Source organism: Peromyscus eremicus, chromosome 4, assembly GCF_949786415.1.
Source record: "Peromyscus eremicus chromosome 4, PerEre_H2_v1, whole genome shotgun sequence".
Classification (NCBI taxonomy): Eukaryota; Metazoa; Chordata; class Mammalia; order Rodentia; family Cricetidae; genus Peromyscus; species Peromyscus eremicus.
The window spans coordinates 144,464,021-144,486,623 of record NC_081419.1 but is presented as its reverse complement, the minus strand read 5'-3'; the positions used below and the strand labels follow the sequence as shown (position 1 = coordinate 144,486,623).

Below are 22,603 nucleotides of genomic sequence, written 5' to 3'. Positions count from 1 at the left end.
TGGCCTAAGCTGTCTAAGGAAGCAAGATGGGAAAGCCAGGAAGCAGCCCTCCCCAATGGTGTCTGCTTAAGTCCCTGCCTCCAGGTTCCTGCCTTGAGTCCTGCCCTGTCTTCTCTTGATGGTGGACTGGAACCTTTAAGCCAAGTAAGCCTTTCCCTCAGTCAGGTCCCTCTGGCCAGTGTCCGATCACAGCCACAGGGGTGGAAACTGGAGCAGAAGCTCAGCACAAACTTGATGGAGAAAATAGAAGAATGAATCTCAACACAGGTCACTTGAAATTACCCAAGTAGACTTGTGAGACACCATCTCCCAGACCAACATGTTCATTAAGAAAGTTCCAGAAAACAAAAAGGGAAGGACTGAAAATTTATCTGAAAAAAGAATGACCAAACTTCTCCTTGGTGTGAGGAGAAGGAAGTGGACATCCAGAGAGAGTAAGTTCAATGGAAGTTCAACTAGCATAGCTCCAAAGACATCCACAGCAGGAAACTTGGTGACTGAAAGCCCTGTTATAATCTCAAAATCTAATAGCAAAGAGAAAAATTTGAAGTCAATAAGAGAAAAATGAACTGAACCAACCAAAGATCACAGGATGTCTCAGAAGTCAGAAAAGAATGGAATGATATAACCCAAGACGAAAAGAATAAAGTATTAAGCAATAATTTGGTATCTGGCAAAACTGTCCTTCAAAATTAAAGGGGAAATAAAGCCTTTCTTATATAAAAGCTGAAGAGTTAACTGCTGATTTGCCTTGCTAAAGGGGTCTTCCAATTGAAAAGAGTAAACAGAAACATAAATGTATGAAATTTGCTGATAAAGATATAGATAGACAAATATATACTGTTGTAATAATGCAAGGGTGCATTAATTATTAATTCTAGTATAGAAACAAAAAAGCAGAGAACACTATAACCATAAAACATATTAATTTGTACACAATATAAAAGCATGTATTTTTTACATACATCAGTTTTATAAAACAGAAGTTGAAGAATATGAGTGACATGATTTTATAATTGAAGTTACTAGGTAAAACAAAGAGACTTGCAGCTAAAATACTTTATGCCCCATCATAATCACACAAGCATGCATGCATACATGCACACACGCATACATAATACAACCTCATAGGAGATACACAAAAGACAGAAACCAGTATGTCATAACAACAGCAACAAAAACATATCAACAAATGACAAAGACACCAGAAGTTAACAAGGACAGAAGAGTGACAAGACAGAAGACAGCAACCTGGGGACTAAGCCTTGCATGCTGGTAGCTACCTCAAATGTAAGTATATTCAACTCCTCATCAAAAGCACATAGTGCTTCTTAATGGACAAACAAAGTCAAAATTAAAGAGGCACTTCAGACTCAAGAACACAGATAACCTGAGCCTGAAAAATGCATTCCATAAAGATAGATATGCAAAAGGAAGGGAGGCTGACCATACTTAAGTGTAAAAGAGACTTGGACTCAAAAAGAATTACAAAACACAAAAGACACTGTGACGATAAAGTATCAGTCCCCAAAGCACCTCCCAATCATAAATGCAGGCACCTCACAATAGAGAGTTCAACAAGGAGAGTGCCCCACTTTCAACAGTGGACCGAGCACAAGACAGAATATTCATAAGGGAGCAGAGCACTTGTGCATCACTGAAGAACAAATGGTACTAACAGACATAAACAGAGGTTGCCACCAAACAGCGACCAAATCCATCCTGGGTTTAAACAGAGCATTCTCCAGAACAGGCCACGAGTTAAGGATTAATCCCAGCAATTGGGAGGCTGAGGGAGGAGGATCAGTAGAGGTTTGAGAGCAGTGTACACGACAAAAGTGTGGAGATAAAAATTCCCAAACAGGTAGAAATGAAACATTTCCCTTAAACAAATAATTGTTCAAAAATGAAACCAAAAGGAAAATTTTAAAATACCTTTTTAGATAAATTAAAATGGAAACACAACATGTCATATTCGTGTGCTACAGTCAAGACAGAACTAAGAGGAAAGGGGACAGCAGTCATGCCTACATTAAAAGAAGAGACAGCGCCAAACAAATCAACATTTTACCATAAAGAACTAAAATAGGATATGGAAAAACTAAGCCCAAACTAAGCAGATGGAAGTAATAAAAATTATGGTGGAAATAAATTCAGTAGTAACTAGAAAAGCAATTTAAAAATCAATGAAACTAAGAGTTGATTTTTAGAAAAATATCAACAAAATTGAAACTTCTTAAACAAAGGAAAAAAAGAAGGCTAAAATAAATAAAGTCAGAAGTGAAAGGCAAAGCTGTGACTGGTAAGCTGGGACAGAAGGGACTTTAAGATGTTCCCATAAACACTTCAATGCAAAACACACTACAAAGATTGATTACGAAGAAGAAGAAAATCTGAAGACTTACAATCAGTACAGAAATCCAACCACTGGTAATTATAAATTAAAAAAAAACATTTTAACAACTAAAGTCTAGCACCAGATTACTATAATGGTAAATTTTATAAAATATTTAAATGAGATGCAAATTTTCAAAATCTTTCAAAAGTTGTAGAGGAAGGGACAATCAGATTACATTTATGAGACCAGCATCACCCTGATCCTGAAGCTACACAAAGGTATTACAAAGAGATAAATATATAAGTCAATGTACTTGGCTGGTATAGATGTAAAAATTTCAACAAAATACTAGCAAACCTACTTTAGCAGTTTTATAAAAATATCACACCTCACACATTCATTATTGAGATGGTATTGATCTCTGGAATTCAAGGATGATTCATCACAAGAAAACAAATCAATGTAATATGACACATAAACAGAAAAAAATCACAATAAATAATCAAAAAGCATTTGGTAAAACTAGTATACCTTCATAACAGGTAAGAACAAAAGCCAACAAGCTAAGAATAGAAAGAAATCATCTCAATATAATTAAAGTCAGGTATTCAGCACATATCCAACAATACGTCCAACAGTGAAAAGCTGGGGGTTTTATCTGTAGGTTCAGAAACAACCCCAGAATCCCCATACTCAATGCTTTTAATGTGGTGGAAAATGTTTGTGGACTATCTACCAGACAAGGGATGAGTATCTAAAACATATGAAGAACTTCTACAACTCAATAATGACAACAATAGAAACCAATTTAAAAGTAGGCAAAAGGTTTGAGAAGATATTTGCCCAAAGAATGAATTCAATGAAAAAAAGGTAAATATTCTCAACATCACTAATCATCATGAAAATGCAAATTAATTGAAGAAACAATGAGACATCACACTCATTAGAATAGCTGTCATTAAAAAAATGAAAGCTGAAATGTTTTGATAGACATGGTTTCGATGGTATGGATGTAAAATTGTTCAACAACATAAGGAAGACATAGGTGCTGTGGGATGTTCTGTATGTCAAATGTGTTGCTCTGATTGGTTAATAAATAAAACCCTGATTGGCCAGTAGCCAGGCAGGAAGTATAGGTGGTACAGGGAGAAAGGAGAATTCTGGGAAGTGGAAGGCTGAGTCAGAGAGACACTGCCAGCTGCCCACCATGAAAAGCAAGATGTAAGGTACTGGTAAGCCACGAGCCACATGGCAACTTATAGACTAATAGATATGGGTTAATTTAAGATATAAGAACTAGATAACAAGAAGCCTGCTGCGGCCATACAGTTTGTAAGCAATATAAGTCTCTGTGTGTTTATTCGGTTGGGTGTGAGCAGCTGTGGGACTGGTGGGTGAGAGAGATTTGTCCAGACCGTGGGCCAGGCAGGACTGGAGAAAACTCCAGCTACACATAGGTGCCTTCAAATATTAAAAACTGAATTTCCATGTCTTAGCACACCGACTTTGGGGTGTCTATCCACAGGAACTAAAGACAGAATTGTTGAGTTTGGACCTGAAGTATCAAACAGACTTATAGCCTTCAGTGCCTGCCCCACAGTAACCAATATCCTGTTGGGGCCCACTTCCTTAAGGTTCATACAACTCCCCCAAATCACTACCAGCTTGGGACTAAGTATTCAAATATACAAACCTGTGTGGGACATTCCATCTTCAAACCATACTGATCAGGAAGTAGTATTGCCATTTCTATACTCATGGTACTATTACGCACAACAGCAAAGAGGAGACTGTGTCCATCAACAGATGAATGGATAAAAAATATGTGGTGTATACATAAAATGCAGTGCTACTCACTCTGAACAAAGGAGGAAATCTTGTCCAATAACACAAAGAAGATGAGCATGTGATACTGTCCTATGTGAAATGACCTCATCACAGCAGACAGATACGACCTGATTGTACCTATTTGAGGAGTCTAAAACAGCCACAAATAGAAAGCAAAAGGGTGGTTGCATGGGGCAAGAAGAAAGTGGTAATTAGCTGTCTAATGGGCAGACTTCCAGGCAAAAGTGAGTAACTATAGAGATCTGAAGTACAATAATATAATTTGCACATAATTAACAACATTGCCCTGCACATTTTAAAGATATGTTGGTAGCACAACATATGTGAGTCCTTGAGTTTGATCTCTAATACCCTAAAAAGAGGGGAAAATGAGAGTGGATGCCATTTTACACGTGTGCACACCTAGGCTTGTTTTACCCCAGATGCATTCAAAACAACAGTGTGGCTACAAAAAGTTAAGAATCCATAACTGAAAATCATGTTTTCCATTGCATTTTTTACGATTTAAATTTTATTTTATATGTATGGGTGTTAGGCTTACAAATATGTCTGTGTGTCATGTGTGTGCCTGATGCCAGAAGAGGGCATCAGATCTCCTGGAACTGGAATCACAGACTTCCAAGTTGGTGCTGGGAGCCAAATCTAGGTCTTCTAGAAGAGCAGGTAGTGCTCTTAATCTCTGAGCCATCTTCTAGCCCCCTCATTCTATTTTTAATGTGAATTTCAGTTCATTGTAAATGATACTGATTTTCAATTAATGGCAGTGATAATAATTCCTTTTATATAAGTTATTGAAACCAAAAAAGCTCTGATGATTTAAAGCATAGCATGAAACAGATAAGCACAGAAGTGACACAGAGGTGGCCAAAAAAAAAAAAAAAATCAATCAGCCACAAACAGAAAACTTCACCGCTAGTCTGGCTCTACCATTGTGAAACTGACTTGTTTCCTTTACATTCCCTTGAGTCAACAGCCCGAGGGATCAGACCAATTCCCACTTGCTTGGCAGATGGGAACCAAAAGGTTTCAGCAGACCCGTGGCAATAATCCAGTTCCCACTCAATACCCAGGGGTCATCACTCAATGGGACCACTTGTGTTTTGTGACTTAGGGTTCCATTTCACAATTGTATTTCCCATGTGAGAAAAACAGTAAGATACTTCAAACTTCATGGCCCAAGCCTGAAATGTCTCATAAGTGTGGTTTACAGGCCTAAACAATTACATAAAGGGGGGACTAACATGACCGTACAATGCTTTTGTTATTGTAGGGAGGTGAGGGGGAGCAGCAGTCATTGAGATTAATGTTACATAAACACGTTTATGGAGTTTATGTATTCCTCACATTAAAACAATGATTGACAGGCAAAATTAGAAACCATAAGTGACTTGTGCTTAGTTTTGGGGCTGTTGCCTGCCTGATTGTTCTTTGCATTTAATAATGAGACCCCTTAACTTTCTTTTTCTAAAACATATTTGAGGTCATCAACTCCGGAGATTATTTCTCTTGAAATGGAGCCAAAATCTGTAGCTATCAAGAAAGATCAGAAACATCTATGCGACTTACTGAAAACATCAATATTAAGACATTTACAAAGTTTGATTTTCTCCATAAATTGGGAGTTTACTCTCAAAGCCAAACATAGGCTTACATTTCATTTGATTTTGGATAACCTGGGGGGTAAATGACCATGAACTAAATTGGAATTCATACAAGACAGAGGCTCCTTGAAAATTCAGTTGACAAAAGAAAATGATGTCTTCATAGGAACTTTTTTTGTGCTTAAAGTATTTGTCTGAACATGGAGGTTGGACAAGAAAGGGCTAAGACACGGTTTTGCAAAAATAGTTTTTTCTCTCTCTAACATTTGGAGGCATTCAAACCAAACCAAAAGCACATTTTCCAGCTCACATTAAACTTTATCTTCAGGTACAGATTGGGTTATTTATCAATAATGGTTCACTCCTTCTAAACCCTTCCAACAGTTTTCTGATGACTTTGGACTTGCCCACCCAATGTGCTTCAGTCAACAGCATGTGAGCTACATCGCATGCGAGAGGACTCTTACATGCCTGTGTAATTAGGTATCTTCCCTCCGGAGTTCCAGCTCTCCAACACCAGAAAAACCTTCTCCTCCGCTCCCCTAGGTCTCAGCAGGCTATAGAGTCAAAACTGAGTCAGTTTATCCAAATGTTCTCCTTCTACCCACAGCCAACCAGATCCCTGATGGAACCAAAGGAAAAGATAAACACACATTGCTGGAAGCCACCAAGAGTTTGAATTATCACTATAGCAGATGTGGCTAATATACCCTCTATTTGATTTCCTTGTTGCCAAGACTTTTCAGAATTTTATTCTCAAATATCACACCAATATTTTGCAATGATATTGCTTCTTCTATTTAGGAGGCTGGGTTCCCTACTCAAATACACAGTAATCAAGGGCTATATTAAAACTTTGGTTATCAGTTCTATTTTGGATATTGAATAATTTAATAAGATTTTCCCAAAAGAAATCTCAGTGTGCATTAGAGCTATTCTAAGCCAGTGAAGACATGAATCCCACCCTACTGCTAATCTCAACCGTGACAGTTCTACTTCTACTTCCCAGAAGGAGGCCAACTGACACAACCACAACACAGGGCACTGTATGATCGCAAGGGGACCCTCCTTTCTCTCAGGACTGTAACATCCTTAGGACTATTGCTAAACAAAACACAGAGATAGATGTATTGAGAACCTAAGAAGTAATCTAAACAGCACTTCACAGGTAGAGGTAGGTCTGAACTCAAACTGGAGCTTTTGGCTTTGAAATGGCCATTTCTCTGAATCGCAAATCACAGCACACACTTCCTACAAACAGTGAGCGAGGAAAGGAATGAACAGAGGACTGTCTAAGGATGTCAACAGCCACACACAACTGAGAGTGCAAATGCTTTTGGAGACAGTGTGATGAAAGGAATTTCTTCAAGCTCTAAGCCGCATCTTTAAAGGCTTCGCTTCAGCTCGGGATATAGCTCAGAGCAGAGCACAGGCCTAAGACTTGCAGAGGCTGGGCGCACACAGAGACTGTCCACTGAAGCATGGTCAATCTAAAGAGATCACACCCCTAAAACAAAACCTACTCTCCAACCCTAGCAGCAACCAATGGTGAACACAGCAAAACAAATAATAGAAGCACACCACTCAGGAGTAGGAAAGTTTAAGAACAAACGTGTCAACTAAATCCACTGCCCCTTCTTGAACCTTAAAGTATACAAGGGAATTCAGTTTCTCAAAGGCCTTTTCTTTGATGTAGACACCCTTAGCTTGTGGTTTTAAAGCTCAGGCCACCACAGACATCACATCCCCCCTATCAGGCCTTGCATAGGGCCCATGGACCAATCACATCTCGGAAAAAAAGCAAGCAAACAATGCAACCTCCAGGCTCTAGTCCTGTGGATCTTTACCTGTGTAGACACCTGTGTAGACACCACCCAGACCAATAGATGAACATAATCACCTCTCCCTGGCCAGTACTTCCCACTGACCTTGACACCATTCATTAGTTCTGTCTCTTAAAAAACAGTAAAAAAACAAAAAACTCCTTCATGTAAACACAATCACATCATATGTATTTTTTGGCTTCTGCTTTCTTTCATCTCTTATACTACTAAAAAGTGTGGTCAAATACATAAATTTTGGTGACTCTTAAACACAGAACCTATTTTCCATACAATGTTATTTATTCTTTAAGAATTTCATGCATGTATACAATATCTTTTTATCATATGCACCCTTCATTCCCCTGCTCCAATTCATCTTAACTCTTTCCTCATGACTCCTCCCAATTTAATGTTCTTTATCAAAGCATTATTATAATCCACTGAGTACTATTAGTGCTGCCCATATCCATAGCACTGAGGGCATCCACTGAAGCATGGTCAATCCACACCCCTAAAGAAATCCTTTTTTGGGGGGTGTTTTTTTTGTTTGTTTGTTTTTGTTTTGTTTTGTTTTCTAGACAGGGTTTCTCCATGTAGTTTTGGTGCCTGTCCTGGATCTCATTCTGTAGACCAGGCTGGCCTTGAATTCACAGAGATCCGCCTGCCTCTGCCTCCCGAGTGCTGGGATTAAAGGCGTGCACCTCCACCACGCAGCCCCTAAAGAAAATTTAACCTCCACCTTCAGCATCCATCAACAGTCAATAATCTTTATCTAGGAGTGGAGCCTCATGAGCCATTTCCCCACCCCCCACCCTCTGCTAGATGTGTGCTGGCCTGGCCTTGGGCAGGTCTTATGCCGGCCACCATGGCTGCTCTGAGGTCACAAGTACAGTGTTCCCATCATATCCAGAAGACACTGTTTTGTCCCTGTCCTCCCCAGCCTCTGACTCTTAGAGTCCTCCAGCCCCTCCTTGTAGGTATGGAGTATAATATAGATGTCCTGTTTATGGCTGAGCACTCCACCAACATTTGTTTTCTGTATTTTGAACCTATTATAAGTCTCATAGTGCTGATTTTTAAGAAATATACAGTTGTATTATATTTATGCCACATCTATTATATTATCTTTACTATGGCTGTTAAATGTATTTAAATTGGTGCTTATGATGGCTATTTGAGGAATTGCATCTCTTATAGTCTATCTCCTTTAAATCTTTCATTTAAAAAAATGTAGGTTGGGCATGGTGGTGCACATCTTTAATTCTAGCACACAGGAGGCAGAGGTAGGTGGGTCTATGTGAGTTTGAGGCTAGCCTGGTCTACAGAACAAGAGAAATATCTCCTCTGTTTTCTGCCTTCTGGTCTTTTCTGATGGGATTTTCATCTATGGCTTCTTTTGCAAAGATTTATTTTGAATATTTCAACAAGCATGCTGAAAGACAAACACAGCCATGCATCCTCCACCTCAAATCAACATTAACCTTTTCCACCTTGGTTTTATCTGCTTCATCTCTTTTTTCACATAAGGATGTAATGCGAGTTTGTGAACACAGGCATATATAAACAGTCATTTGTGGTTGACAGTTTTGAATGTAAATTATAGCCATTCACAGGCATCATCTGCACAACTCCAATAAGAATTTCTTACAAATAACAAGGTTCGCATCACTGAACTGTTATCTTCACAGTTAAGAAACCAGGTAAGAATTCCTTGTGCTATTTAATTTATAGCTATGTATAAAGCTCCTGAAAGTCCCTACTGCTTCTCTGAACTGCATCTATGCCCACACACATCACCCCAGTGCAGACCCAGTAAGGACTTGAAAAGGGCATTTGTTCTTGTATTTCTGGGCCTCTCAGTTTCAAAGAGTCTCCCCCATTTAGTAAATGATGTCTTCCTTCAGAAAAGATCATGTTAGACTTCTTGTGAAATGTCCCATGTACCAGACTTCTTTGTTTTTCTCACAGTGTCTCTCTACTTCTATAATGGAAACTACATCTAAAAGTTTAGGACAGGCACTGGAGATGTAGCCCAGTAATAGAGCACTTGCTTGATGTGTACAAAGTATTATACTCTTGTTTCCAGAACATAGGTCAGTAGGTAGGTAGGTAGATAAATGATTAATAGATCAATAGATAGATAGATAGATAGATAGATAGATAGATAGATAGATAGATAGATAGATGGCAAACAATTGATGATTGATAGATATGATTGTGGACTGGTAGATAGATAGTAGGTAATAGATAAATGATAGGTTACAGACAGATAGTTAATAAATGATGATATATGATAGGTATGTAGGTATACAATGATAAAGATGGATGATAGTAATATATAGATAGTAGATGATTGGCACTAGATAGATGATAGATACATAGATGATAAGGTGAATGATAGTAATATATAGATAGTAGATGATTGGCACTAGATAGGTGATAGATACATAGATGATAGAGACAGATAGATCAATGGATGATGATGATGATGATAGATAGATAGATAGATAGATAGATAGATAGATAGATAGATAGATAGATAGATGATAAAAATAGAGATAGTAGACGCTATTCACATAAACATCTATGCTGAGCATACCCTATAAGTGGTGCTGTGTGCCCACAGATGGCAAATACTGTCATTCCTCAAAATCAGCAAGGATTCCACCAAAGGAACCATTTGAATACCAAAGTCCTTAGAAGTTCAAGTATCTCATACATGATGGTAGGGTACTGATATGTAGCCTACACAGATTCTTGTGTATACTTTAAATCATTTCTAGGTTACTATAATCCTTAATGTATTTAAATACTATGTAAATAGCTGTTACTCTGTATTATTTAGGGAAAGATGAAAAAGAAATAGGTCTCTACTTGTCTGAGATAAACATAACCACCATGGGTCTTTGTATTTAGCACAGGCAAGAAACAACTGAATGCTTTCTAATACAGACCAGTTGAATCCACAGACTCAGAAAAGATGCACATGGAAGAATGTCATAATATCCCTACATGAAAAAGTCACTTGTTAACCATGTGAAAGAAGCCACAATTCCTGTCCTCACTAAAAACCTTGATATTGTAATTGGATGTGGGCAATGCTCCACATCACCTGGTCATCTACTCCCAACCACATTGCTGCAGATGCCTCCAGTGTCCATTGAAGGCCTTCCGCACTCCAGTGCTGCTTTTTTTTAACCCACTGGCTTGTTGTGCTCATTTAAATCATATATCTGTAATTGCCACATTCTACATGAATACTGAGCCGATGTCCTTTTCCTGTCCCCATACCACAATGCTTTTTGATAAGTTAGTTTGGAAATTTAGACCCCAATTTTTGCTAGGCTTACTAGAAAGTCATTTTTGTTTATTTCAAAACATGCATAGCCAATAAATTTAATCAGGTAAGTCCCACCGTCTTGTGTGTACACCGGCATAAACATCCATCAAACAATCTTCTCTACACATGGGCACCTTCCTCAGGTTTTTGTTGGTATATCCTCAGGTGATGTGTGTGTGTGTGTGTGTGTGTGTGTGTGTGTGTGTGTGTGTATGTATGTATGTATGCAGGTATGCATACATGCATGCACAGGTAGCCTGCTGAGGATGGGACCATGTTCATGGACTCTAAGCTAACATAAACCTCTTGTGGGCATCCCAGCAAGCACGGCCCAAGCTGATCACAGCTGTAAAGTCTTCTATTTAGGACATGTTGAGAAGCAGGCACAGGTGGATAGGAGGGTCCCTTTAGCTTACATCTCTGATGAGATGCAAATGAAAAATGCTGTGCTTCTCAAGCGGTTTGAGAATTCTCGTACCTCAGCATGAGCCAGGCACTAAAGTTTTCACCCAGCATCACAGCATCTTCCTTTCAACAGACTCTGGGCAGATGGTGTGGGCTGGCCAGCTTGCCTTTCCTGAAGCAATGTAGAAAATAACAGAAGGCTGCCTTGTCGGTGGCATGCTTTCTGGCTCCAGTGTCTGATCGTGTTGGAAGGTATTGCCTGAAAATCAGTCTGAGGAAAAAATCGGATTCACTCATTTCAAGATACATCCCAACGGCAGATTTTCCTCCCACACTCCCTGGACTCCTCTCAGGGAAACCCCTCTCCTTCTACTGCTGGGAGTGACAAGGCTGCCCCTGAAGTCTGCCTAGTGGACAGTGCCTGGAACTTCCACAACACTCTCACACACCTCTCTACAACCCAGCCATACTGTCAGAGTTATTGTATTGAAGGGGCCTAACTCCAGCTGAATGAAATCGACACAATGGACTTCATCATTTGAAAGACACAATCTTATCTTGAAAACGGAACTGTTCTCACTCGAGGAACCTTTAATGACCACTGAACCATCGTGTGTCCTTTGCTTTTGTCTGCCTTTCCCTTAGAAGCGCTTCCCAGCCACATGCCCCAGCACACTCCCATGCTCCTTCTCTTGCATTGGCACACCCGTGTCTCTCCAATAGCATCATCCCTGGTTGCTCCATTTAAAACCATGGCCCAGCTCTCCCAGGGCCAGAGTTATGGGGACCAGTTCTCCTGTGTGGGGCGAGGCCAACTGTCCTGCTGCAGCAGCAGTGAGGAGCAGGGCCAGCAAAGGGCGGGGCCAGCAAAGGGCGGAGTCAGCGAAGGGCGGGGCCAGCTCGGTATGACCCTCAGATTTTAACACACATGGTTCGCACGCCCTTCCCTCACCCCCACCCCCGTGGTAACATGGGCCATGGACATCAACACAGACCCTAGCTGCAGCAGGACCGTGGGTCCAGTGGCAGTGTGGCCCTTAGACACCAACATGGCCTCAGGTGGCAGCCCATTCCCTGGGGAATCCAATGGCCTTTGGTGGTAACAGGAGCCATGGACATCCGCACCCCTCACCGTGGGCACAGGAGAGCTGATGGCATGGGGGTGCAGGAGACCTGGCTCTGCCCCTTGCCTGATGAGGCGCAATCCCAGCAGAGACTCAAACTGACCTACTCGGCTACCACCCAGGCCCATATCCAGTTCTTTGAGTTGACCCACCCCAACATCGGCCCCATCTATGACCTGCTCATGAAGGGACTGGTCCTGTGGAACCAGAGCTGCAGGATGTCTATGACTCAGGGCAACAGCAGGATACTCAAGAGAAGTTTCAGTGAGGGTCCAGTGTTGATGGTGTACCAAAAGCCAGAAGCCTTGAACCTGACCAACACCTAATTATGATGAACAATCGCAAGCAAAGCTGCGTGGACTAGAGTATACTTCATGTCGAACCGCAGCTCCCAATGCTGCTGAGACAAATGAAGAGGTAATGGAGAGGTGGGAAAGATGGAGGAGCGAAGTGGTTTTTTGTTTGTTTTCTTTTTTTAATTAATTTTTTTTTCATTTGTGGGAGAACACTGCAAGGGTTAAGGGCAGATGTGGAGGGACTAGGAAATGAGTGGGATTGGGGTGCATGATGTGAAATTCCCAAAGAATCAATAAAAAATTATGTCTTAAAAAAAAAAAAACAAAAGAAAACACGGTCCTCTTCTCCCACTCTTACCACTCCCTTTCCTGATCACTTTCTCTCCGGCATTTACCATGTAAACACTGGAGATAGTTTTCTTTATATATTTCTTTGCATCTCTCTTCTCCTCACTAGAGTAGTGACAGGGGTCATGCATTTGGTTTACCATTGTATTACCAGTGCTGAGAACCATGACCTATATGGAGTATATCATTCTTAAGGACTTGTTAAATGAAAGCTCAGACACTGTCTGAGGGGGTGAACACTGTCATCAAATCCTGCGAACACAAGCAGAATGACAGCCATCTCAACAATGTGCTCAGCGTTGGACTATTCCTAACCAGTGGCAGGGATTCTGGAATGGAATCCAGGCAGGCAGACTCCCAAGAACTATGTAGATCAAGTCTCCATGACCGAAAGGGAGGGGTCCAGGAATCTTCCTACAATGATACCAGTAAGGACGGGACCCTCAGGCTTGTCTGGGGCCATCTGCTATACTGTAACAGACAATATAATGAAGTCATAGTAACAATATTTGTGGCGAACATTTATCTAGTTCCGAATTAACATGGCAAGTATTGAGTTATAACTACTTCATATCAATATAGCCTTCAATTTTTTCATCCTTTTTATATTTAATATGTAAGAAAGTTGAGCCGGAGGATGTTAACTTGTCTCCAAACTGGTAAAGAACAAACGCAGATGAGTAGACCACACTGCTAAGTACCTCATACCATCAAATTAATGTCAAGGATGAACTTGGCCACCACTCTGCAGTTAGGACCAGGGGTTCCCATGGTGAGTTTTGAGGATGGGTATGAGTTCCAGAGGCAAAGAAAAGAGATGAATTTCCAAGCAAAATAAATTACTCAGTCCTGGACTGTAACCTGTAAGCTGAAATAAACCTTTTCTTCCCTCAAGTGGCTTTTGGGCAGTGTTTTATCACCATAGCGGATGAAAAACAGTGTGTGTTGGGGGGGGGAGGGTATCTGTGTATCTGTATGTGTGTGTCTGTGTCTGTGTGTGGTGTGTGTGTATGTGTCTGTGTGTGTGCCTATGTGTGCATCCGTGTGTGGTGTATGTGTGTCTGTGTATGTATGTCTGTGTATATATGTGTAGTATGCGTGTCTGTGTACGTGTGGTGTGTGTGTCTGTGTATGTATGTCTGTGTATATGTGTGTAGCATGTGTGTCTGTGTATGTATGTGGTGTGTGTGTGTGCTGTGTCTGTGTGTGTGTCCTTGTGTGTTGTGACTGTGTCTGTGTTTGTGCCTGTGTATATATGTGTCTGAGTGTGTTGTGTGTGTGTGTGTGTGTGTGTGTGTGTGTTGTAATGGTTATTATGTGGGCCATTGGTTCTCAGTACAATGAGCCTGCAGGACTATTGGAATCTATGATAAATGGCACTAGGTGGGAGCTGTGTGTAGTAATGACCATTTAGCCATTTTTTGTGGCCTTAACCTTAGGGGGGACAGAAATCAGAGCAGAGGACAAGAAATGTGATCAGAAGAGCCCAGCAGGCAATGGGTCAATGAGTGATTAAGATCTCCACTTGGGTTACAGCTGGTCTAAGAAAAAGACAGAAAAAACTTAAGAACTAATTGATGACTATCCACATTACCATGGGTCCATGGAAAGAAAGAAATACCAAACTCTCTCCTAAAGCTCTGACAAATCTTTAACTATGCCACCCAATTTAAAACTACTAAAAATAGACTGCAAATTAATTTGTCCATTTCAGAGTTACATGCCAGATGTCTTATTCATCATAAATGATGGTATTTGTTGAAATAAATGTTTAACAGCCAGCAATTAGCAAAGTGGCCATACTTTAAAAGTTTAATTTGCTGCTAAGAGGGTTTTGCAATAGCAACTTGGAAAACAATCGCAAATTACACAATTCAATTTTCCAAATGGATTATTTTGCAACTAGATGAAGAAACGGTTGAAATTTCATCTAGAGTTTCAAGGGGAGATTCACTCAATTGGATGTTTAAAGTCATATTCCCTTGAGGAACAGGGATATGTGTGCTGGAATTACGCGATTAGTGGGCACTGCTTGGGAAGCTCCAACCCCGTCCTGGTGTGCTGGGGAGTTGGAAGCCATTTAGGAAAACAAGGACCTGACTTCCAGTTTTGCCTGTTTCCTACTCGTGGTAATTTACAGATGATGATTTATTTATGTTTACCAAGTGAAAATGAGACCACTGCCTAAAAGGCAATTTTCTGCCTTGCCTTTGTTGGCTGAATCCTAATTATTTTTTCCCTTGTGGGACCGAATGAATTAAGTGAGCAATTCACTTTGTGTATGCAAATTGCAAATCTCTGCAGAAGCCTCAAATTACTTCATTCTTAGGAAAAAAAATGAAGGCCATTATCCAACTGAAAACGAAGAGGCATAAACCCCTTTTACTTTTGTAGGTCATCTAAAATGAAGACAGTATGAAAATCATCCCTTTCTGAGCCCACTACATGCCCTAAAGTATTACTAAGTAACCCACTAAATTAAATTATAGTTATTATTATCACATAATTATGATGCTTCAAATTTTAGGGAACTCATAAACATTTCTATTTAAAATTTTCAAAAGAGTTTCATGTAATGCATTCTAAAACTTTTAACTTTATTATACTACCTTTTTTATAAAAATAAAAATGGTAGAGACAGTGAAGCGAAAGGAACCAACACATGGAGGCGTGCTCAAGTTGAATGCAAAGTCCCGAGCACAAAGCACTGTGCTCACTCACAAGTGTCTGCTCAGAGCCTCTGAACACAGCAGTTTCGGGCGAACGTTTTCTAAAACACTTCTGAAGAAAGAACAAGTCTAGACAGTTGCAGCCCAACCCCTATATTAGTGGGTTTCTGCCTCTCCAAAAATATCCCTGCACCCTTGGTCATTTAAAATAAACTGGACTTGTGCCTGTCTGAGAGACATATTTGAACTGTCTCCCCAGAGCCTGGTCTTTATTTGTATAGTGAAACAATAGGAAACAATCCCTGTGTTCTGTGTGTCTCTTTTTACGGAGGTGTCTGAACTGCAAAATGTTGCATTGAGGCTTGTAGAAGAGATTCTGGGTGTGGGGTACCTACATGAGCTGGCTGTTGTTGTAAAGAGATTTTGGGTGCAGAGTACCTGCATAAGCTGGCTGTGGTTCTGTGACCCAGATAACCTTTCTAGAAATGGAGGCAGGAATTAGCATGGTTTTTGTACCAAGAGACACATGAGTTCTTCCTGAGGTTTGAATTCTTATCAATGAAATGTCAGAATCATGTCTGTACATCAGTTTGTTGCTGAAACTGCAGTGGAATAGCAGTAACTTACACTCAGGAGCAATTTTATTAATGAAGGATAATCATACATTACCAACTTAGCATTGTTTCCAAAAGGCAGGGAAAGGGGGACTAGACTGGCTGACGCTACCACACCACTTATATCACAAACCAGAATATTCTGAATGTCAAGTGAATTGTCACTACAACTTACATACAACCCACTAAGAGTATGAGAAAACCTAGTTTGGAGTCTTCTTACACATGATGTAAGTGCAGTGAATTGCTCTATTTTCCCTTTGAAACTACAATCTACATATGTATGAGAATGTGTTTCTATGTGTTTTATAGGACAAATGGACTGAAAAGGCATTTATTAACCTATTAGTCATTTTTATGAAGACAGAGACTAGGGCCTGACGTCAGATTTTGTGTCCTATTTTATTATAAACTTTTCAAAATTGTTGAAATTTATTTCAAGGAAGATGTGCAATTTTATAAAATCCTTAAAGTATAACTTTAAGAATTGTGAAGAGTAAAGGATGGAAACAACCTCTCTCAACACAGCATCATGAGTGGAAGTCATGGTGTTCAGTGTAGCAGAGCCTTCATGCCAAGTGGTCCCAGCAGACTAACTAGGGCAGGATCCGGGAGAGTCACAAGGGAGGAGCAGACAATGCAGAGATTGGGAGAGTCCATCACTTTTTTCCACATGGACCAGGAAAGGCAGGGTTCTGTGTAGAGAGAAGATGGAAACTTGGCCAGAGGCTGGACGTGGAGGGGAGGAAGAAGAGAGAGCCCAGGATGCCTTGCTGTCACTGCCATGAACAGATGCATGGATCTATTTTGCTGCCACTGCCATGAACAGATGCATGGATCTATTTTGCTGCCACTGCCATGAACAGATGCATGGATCTATTTTGCTGCCGCTGCCATGAACAGATGCATGGATCTATTTTGCTGCCGCTGCCATGAACAGATGCATGGATCTAGGTGGCAAACCACAAGCCAGGACACCACAGAATGGAATCAAGCTTAGGTAGAGAGAGAGTTAATTCTGCTTGAGCATGCTTCGGGGCACTTCAGCACGTGTACCCCCTTGCCTTACAAAATCAGTAAAATGGGGGATGTACCCCAGTTAACTTCCTCTCCTACTCTCCCTACACCCAAAGTTGTGCGTCAGGAAGGGCTTCCAGCTGGAGAACACATCTACACATGAGGATAATTCAGGTTATGGAGATATGAAGTCATGCTCTCTTGCATGAAAGGAAACTTCCAGAACATGATCTAGCCAGTAATTTCCTACATGAGCAGAGGACAGCTACACTGGGTACTTCTGAGCTTTGAAAGGAAAGCTTAGGACATAGTCTGAGATTTTGAAAAGTTATCACAGCCGGCTACGTCAAAAAAAGGGAGTATTTAGAGGAAGGAAAACTAAGTAAAAATGAATGGTTCAATTCATTTCCAGAGAAAGAATTCTGACACAAATGTATACTCAGAAGATGAGGGGGGCGTGGGCACAGAGAGCAAGAGAGGGAGAGGAGGAGATTAAATCAATTGCAGAGAAGTAATTTTTAAGACATTAGCCATTAGCTCACTGTGAAGAACCTAGAGTCCCATTTTCTCAAAAACTAAGAACAGAGTATGACTTCAGTCCTGTGAAACACCAGAGTGGTCTAGTCAGTAATGAGGATGGAAGCAGAACAGCATGCCTGAAGGGTCTGGTAGAATGGCAAAAATCATAATGCAATTAGAAGGTCACGGTTTCTAAACACATCACATGTGTGTGCTGCAGTGGGGCAGTCATCCCTCACTGTTCTCCATTGACACGACAAGCGGCCCATTGGACACTGGAAATTGGGGACATGCATAAAAGCAGCATGTTCCTGGAGGAGTTGTTAGATTAAATTTATTTGTTGTATGAAATGCTTGGCATGGAGAGGAGAGAAGAGGATAGGGAAAGAACTTGGAAGGCAGTAGAAAAAGGAAAAAAGGGAAAGAAAGGAAGAAAGAAAGGAGGGAGGAAGAAGAGAGAGGAAAGGGAGGAAGGAGAAAGAAAGAAAGAAAAGAAAGAAAGAAAGAAAGAAAGAAAGAAAGAAAGAAAGAAAGAAAGAAAGAAAGAAAGAAAGAAAGAAGGAAGGAAAGAAAGGAAGAAAGAAAGAAAAGAAGGAAAGAAGGAAGGAAGGAAGGTTGAGGGAAGGGAAGGAAGGAGAGGGAAGAGAGAGCAGGAAAAGGGAATGAGAAAGGGGGAGGGGAAGTGAGTAGGGGAGGGATAAGGGTGGGGAGAGAAGGAGAGGCTAACATATACATAAGAGATGTACAGACACAGAGGCAAAGCTTGGACAGAACCCAGGCCTCCCAAACCAGGAGGTGACCCATCCCTTCCACCTCAGAGTGTGCCCTGATCATTACCTCTCCCCACAAGGTGAAGCGTGGCAAGCAAGCCTGTACCAGCCTGGCCAAGGCTAGCCATGTTCCTTCCTGAATGCAGACAGGGAGTTTGCATTTCAGAAGGGCAGGGACCACATTCAAAGTCACTGGAGGCTTCACATTGTCACAATTACAGTTAATCAATTTCATGGCATCTCTGTCAGCTCAGGCTGCTTGAAGGGAACTTCAGGAAGGAGGCTAAGACGTGAAAAATGATTTTTTTTCCCTGTGTGTCTTGTAGTCATACATTTATTTTCCATTAACACCTTTAGCTATGTGCTCAGTGAAGCATGCACTAAGTTTTAAAATTCTACAGTCAACTTTTATGTTAAAACTCCAAAAAGATCCAGATACTCAAATCTGACATTTTCAGAAATAACATTCTAAACAATGAAATTCACACTAACAAACACTATAGATTTTCTACCAGACTCCATAACATGTCTGTGTTGATCAAAGAGCATTTCTTGGTGTCGTTTAGAAATCTCTTTGTTTGTATTGGAATTGATTCTGAAATCTGGTCACGGTGTGCTGCTTATAACCTTGGTATTTTATTATCAAGATCCATAAATTACACAGCATTTAGATAAAAAATGCACATCTCAGAATTACTGATGTGCCCTCAAGAGATTAATATTAAACACATCAGATTTGAAAGAGTAAAGAGAAAGAATGGGCGACAGTAACTCATCAAGGGCTTGGAGGCTTAATGGAGATAATTCCTCTTCAGCACTAGGCTTTGAACTTTGGTTAATGATGATTACAGATGAAAGAGAACTCAGCTTACCCAGTTCCCTGAAGATTTGCATATTAAATCACAAACCAGCAGGTAGAAGTCCAAAGTAGGGCAAGTGAGTGTGTCCTCAGCATCCTCTTCCCCTGTCATGCTCAAGGGGCCCTTTTCAGCTTATGCACATGCAGACTTTAGATCTGTCTTAAAACTTCCAAGTCTTGACATTTTCTGGTCCCATCACCATGCCCAACTATGTCTTCCAAATCAAAATTCCTTTCCTTGGTTTTGGATGCTTCTTTTGATAATTTTTTTCTTAATACTTAAAAAGTACTAGGTTGTCTGTGCTGCCTTAGGCACTAGTAATTAATAGAGACCACTCCATTCACACCCATTCACACAAAGCCTGTTGTCAATGTGGATCTTATTTTATGTAGGAGAGGAAGACACCAAGTGAGAACATCACAGTAGTGAGTGCTAAGGAAACAGAGAAAGAAGAGATAGGAAGGGAGTGTTGTGATGGGTTTCACTAAACAAACAGATTAAGAAGTATTACCTACGAGAAATTTGAATAATGACTGAACCAAGTAAAGGAGTGAGCTGTGTGGGAGTAACAGACATCCAGGAAAAAAGAGAAAGTACAGATGTAGAGATGTGTAAAGACATCAAGGAGCCAAGGGTCCCGGAACACGATAAGATTGTGCAGACTGAGCTAGGAGGTTGCGCAGGCCAGGGGAACTCAAATGCTGCGATCCTACAAGCTGCTATAAGGATTTGGCTGAGTGAAGTGATGTCATACAGACTCCAGTAGTCCAGCAATAGGCAGGCAGGCTGCTTGGTTTCCAGAAGTATCAGCAGTGGCTGTGGGAAGTATGTGGAGTCTCCACACACTTCAGACACAGAGCCGTCACCATGAGCTGATGGAGAGTATTGGAAAGACCCCTAGAAAGTGTCCGTACTTGTCTTCCTTCTGTTAGGTGCACTCATGTCTTCCAGCAAAATATAGCCTATTACTCTTTCTCTTTTGTTTTCCTACACCCAGAAAGGTAGTATAGGGGTTCATAAAGATTGAATTATTTCTGGAAATACTTGGAGTTTATACACACACAGAAGGAGAGAAGGGCATGGGTGGCCACATACAGTGATCAGATTGTACAGACATCTGTTGAATTATAGAGCAGAGGCTGGCTGAGGTTCTGAAGAGATCACCAGGTAACAGATACTGACAGATATGAAGGTCTGTGAGGGGTACACACTCCCACCCCGCTTAATCAATATCTTATAATCCAGGAATTGAAATTGCAGACCTCTGATCATGGTCAGCAGAAGGATAGTTTGCCTTATCTCTGGTCCTGGGCCGAGACATGACTTTCAGAATGATGGAGAAGGTCTCATGAACACTGTCTAGTGGAGGCTTCACAGAAAAAGCAAAGGCAGATCACTGTCTCTCTCTCTTAAGAGTTAGTCCATATGCGTTGCCAATCTAATCCCCTTTCAGGAAAGCATCCCTCCGGAACACTGTTCTGGAGGCTTTAGGAATAATATAAACCCCGCCTATAATAGAGATCATCACAGTGGTCCCTTTGGCCACTGCCCACTATTACCCCTTGAGAGTGCCCTGCTTTACTCTGTAATAAGCCAAGTCTGTCTTCTGTAATATACTCTGACTCATTTGAATTCTTTCAACAAAGGTCACACAGGCCTCGGAGATGAGGGGAATGCAGAGAGATCCTCATGACAAGCTGAGGACCACCACACTTTCAATAGAGACTGCAACTCTATATTATTTATCCAAATTACAAACCAAATACTGCTTTGGGTACTTGAAGCTACCTTGGAAGGTAAGGTCTCCAAAGTAAGTAAATCAAGCCATGCCTTTGGCATTGTTTTCTGTGCAAACTGGCATGCAACACATACATCTGGATGCACTTGATTGGGTACCAATCATTTAAAATAGAATCAGAGAAGTTGGCTTTAGAAAGTATACAAGGGTTTAACAGCACATCACTGCTTCCCATATTTATATAAATTAAACATGCACAAGGAAGACACCACAGGACCTGTATAAGAACTGCACAAAGAAGAAAGTCTGTCCCCTTCCTCCACCTAGTCAGGTTTCCATACTGATGAGTCTCTACTGGTTTTACATAAAATTCTAAAGGCAGCCGGGCCGTGGTGGCGCATGCCTTTAATCCCAGCACTCGGGAGGCAGAGGTAGGCAGATCTCTGTGAGTTCGAGGCCAGCCTGGTCTACAGAGTGAGTTCCAGGAAAGGCGCAAAGCTACACAAAGAAACCCTGTCCTCGAAAAAAAAAATTCTAAAGGGCAAAGAGGCCCGGTGGATGGTTCCACACCATGCACATATGGACAGCATTAATTGGATTTAGTGGATTAATTTTTAAAAAAAAAAAAAAGTAAAAAGAAAGATGTGAAGTTGAAGGGGGACATGTTAGGGGTGAGATGAGGGAGTTGGATGAGGAAATAGGGGGTGTATATTATCATAACGCAGTCCAAGAATGGAGTCCTATGAGAATTCTGAGTGCTTGTGAGAAAACAAGACAAGAGTCTTGTGACTTCCGTTTCATCAAAACACAGAATTATTCTTGGAATGCATTTCTGTGCTCCTCCCAGGTGTAGTGGATAGGAGTGAGTTTACTTCAGCTGCTGTTATTCATATGTCTCTCTGGAAAAACATGTTTTTGCCATGTGTGGCTTCTCCTTGTGACTGAACACCTTACTCATGTGACTCTTCTTAACCCTCAGAGTATAAGCTGTCCGGTGCTCTGAATAAAGTTAGCTATTGCATGAGACTATAGTCTGCTTCTTTTTTAGGCTCTCCTCTCACAGGTTCTTGCCTCCAATTATAGCAGTAGACAGATATGACCATATTTCATTGAAATATGCATGAAATTCTCAAGAACAAAGAAAAATAATTTTAAAAGATCAGGAAACCACAGGAACAGTTTTACATTAATCATTTTTAATAAGCAGTGAGTAAGTATATTACATTGCAGATATTTTTTCACATAAAAAATATGATAGGGACCTTTGTCAATAATTTGGATGTGTTTTCCCAG

The 22,603-nt window shown here is 40.8% G+C and overlaps 1 protein-coding gene across 2 annotated transcripts in view; it reads right to left on the bottom strand.

Moving 5' to 3' along the window:
* Dok5 (docking protein 5) overlaps positions 1–22,603 on the bottom strand; it is a 169,665-nt gene that overhangs the window by 71,478 nt on the left and 75,584 nt on the right. The window lies entirely within an intron of this gene.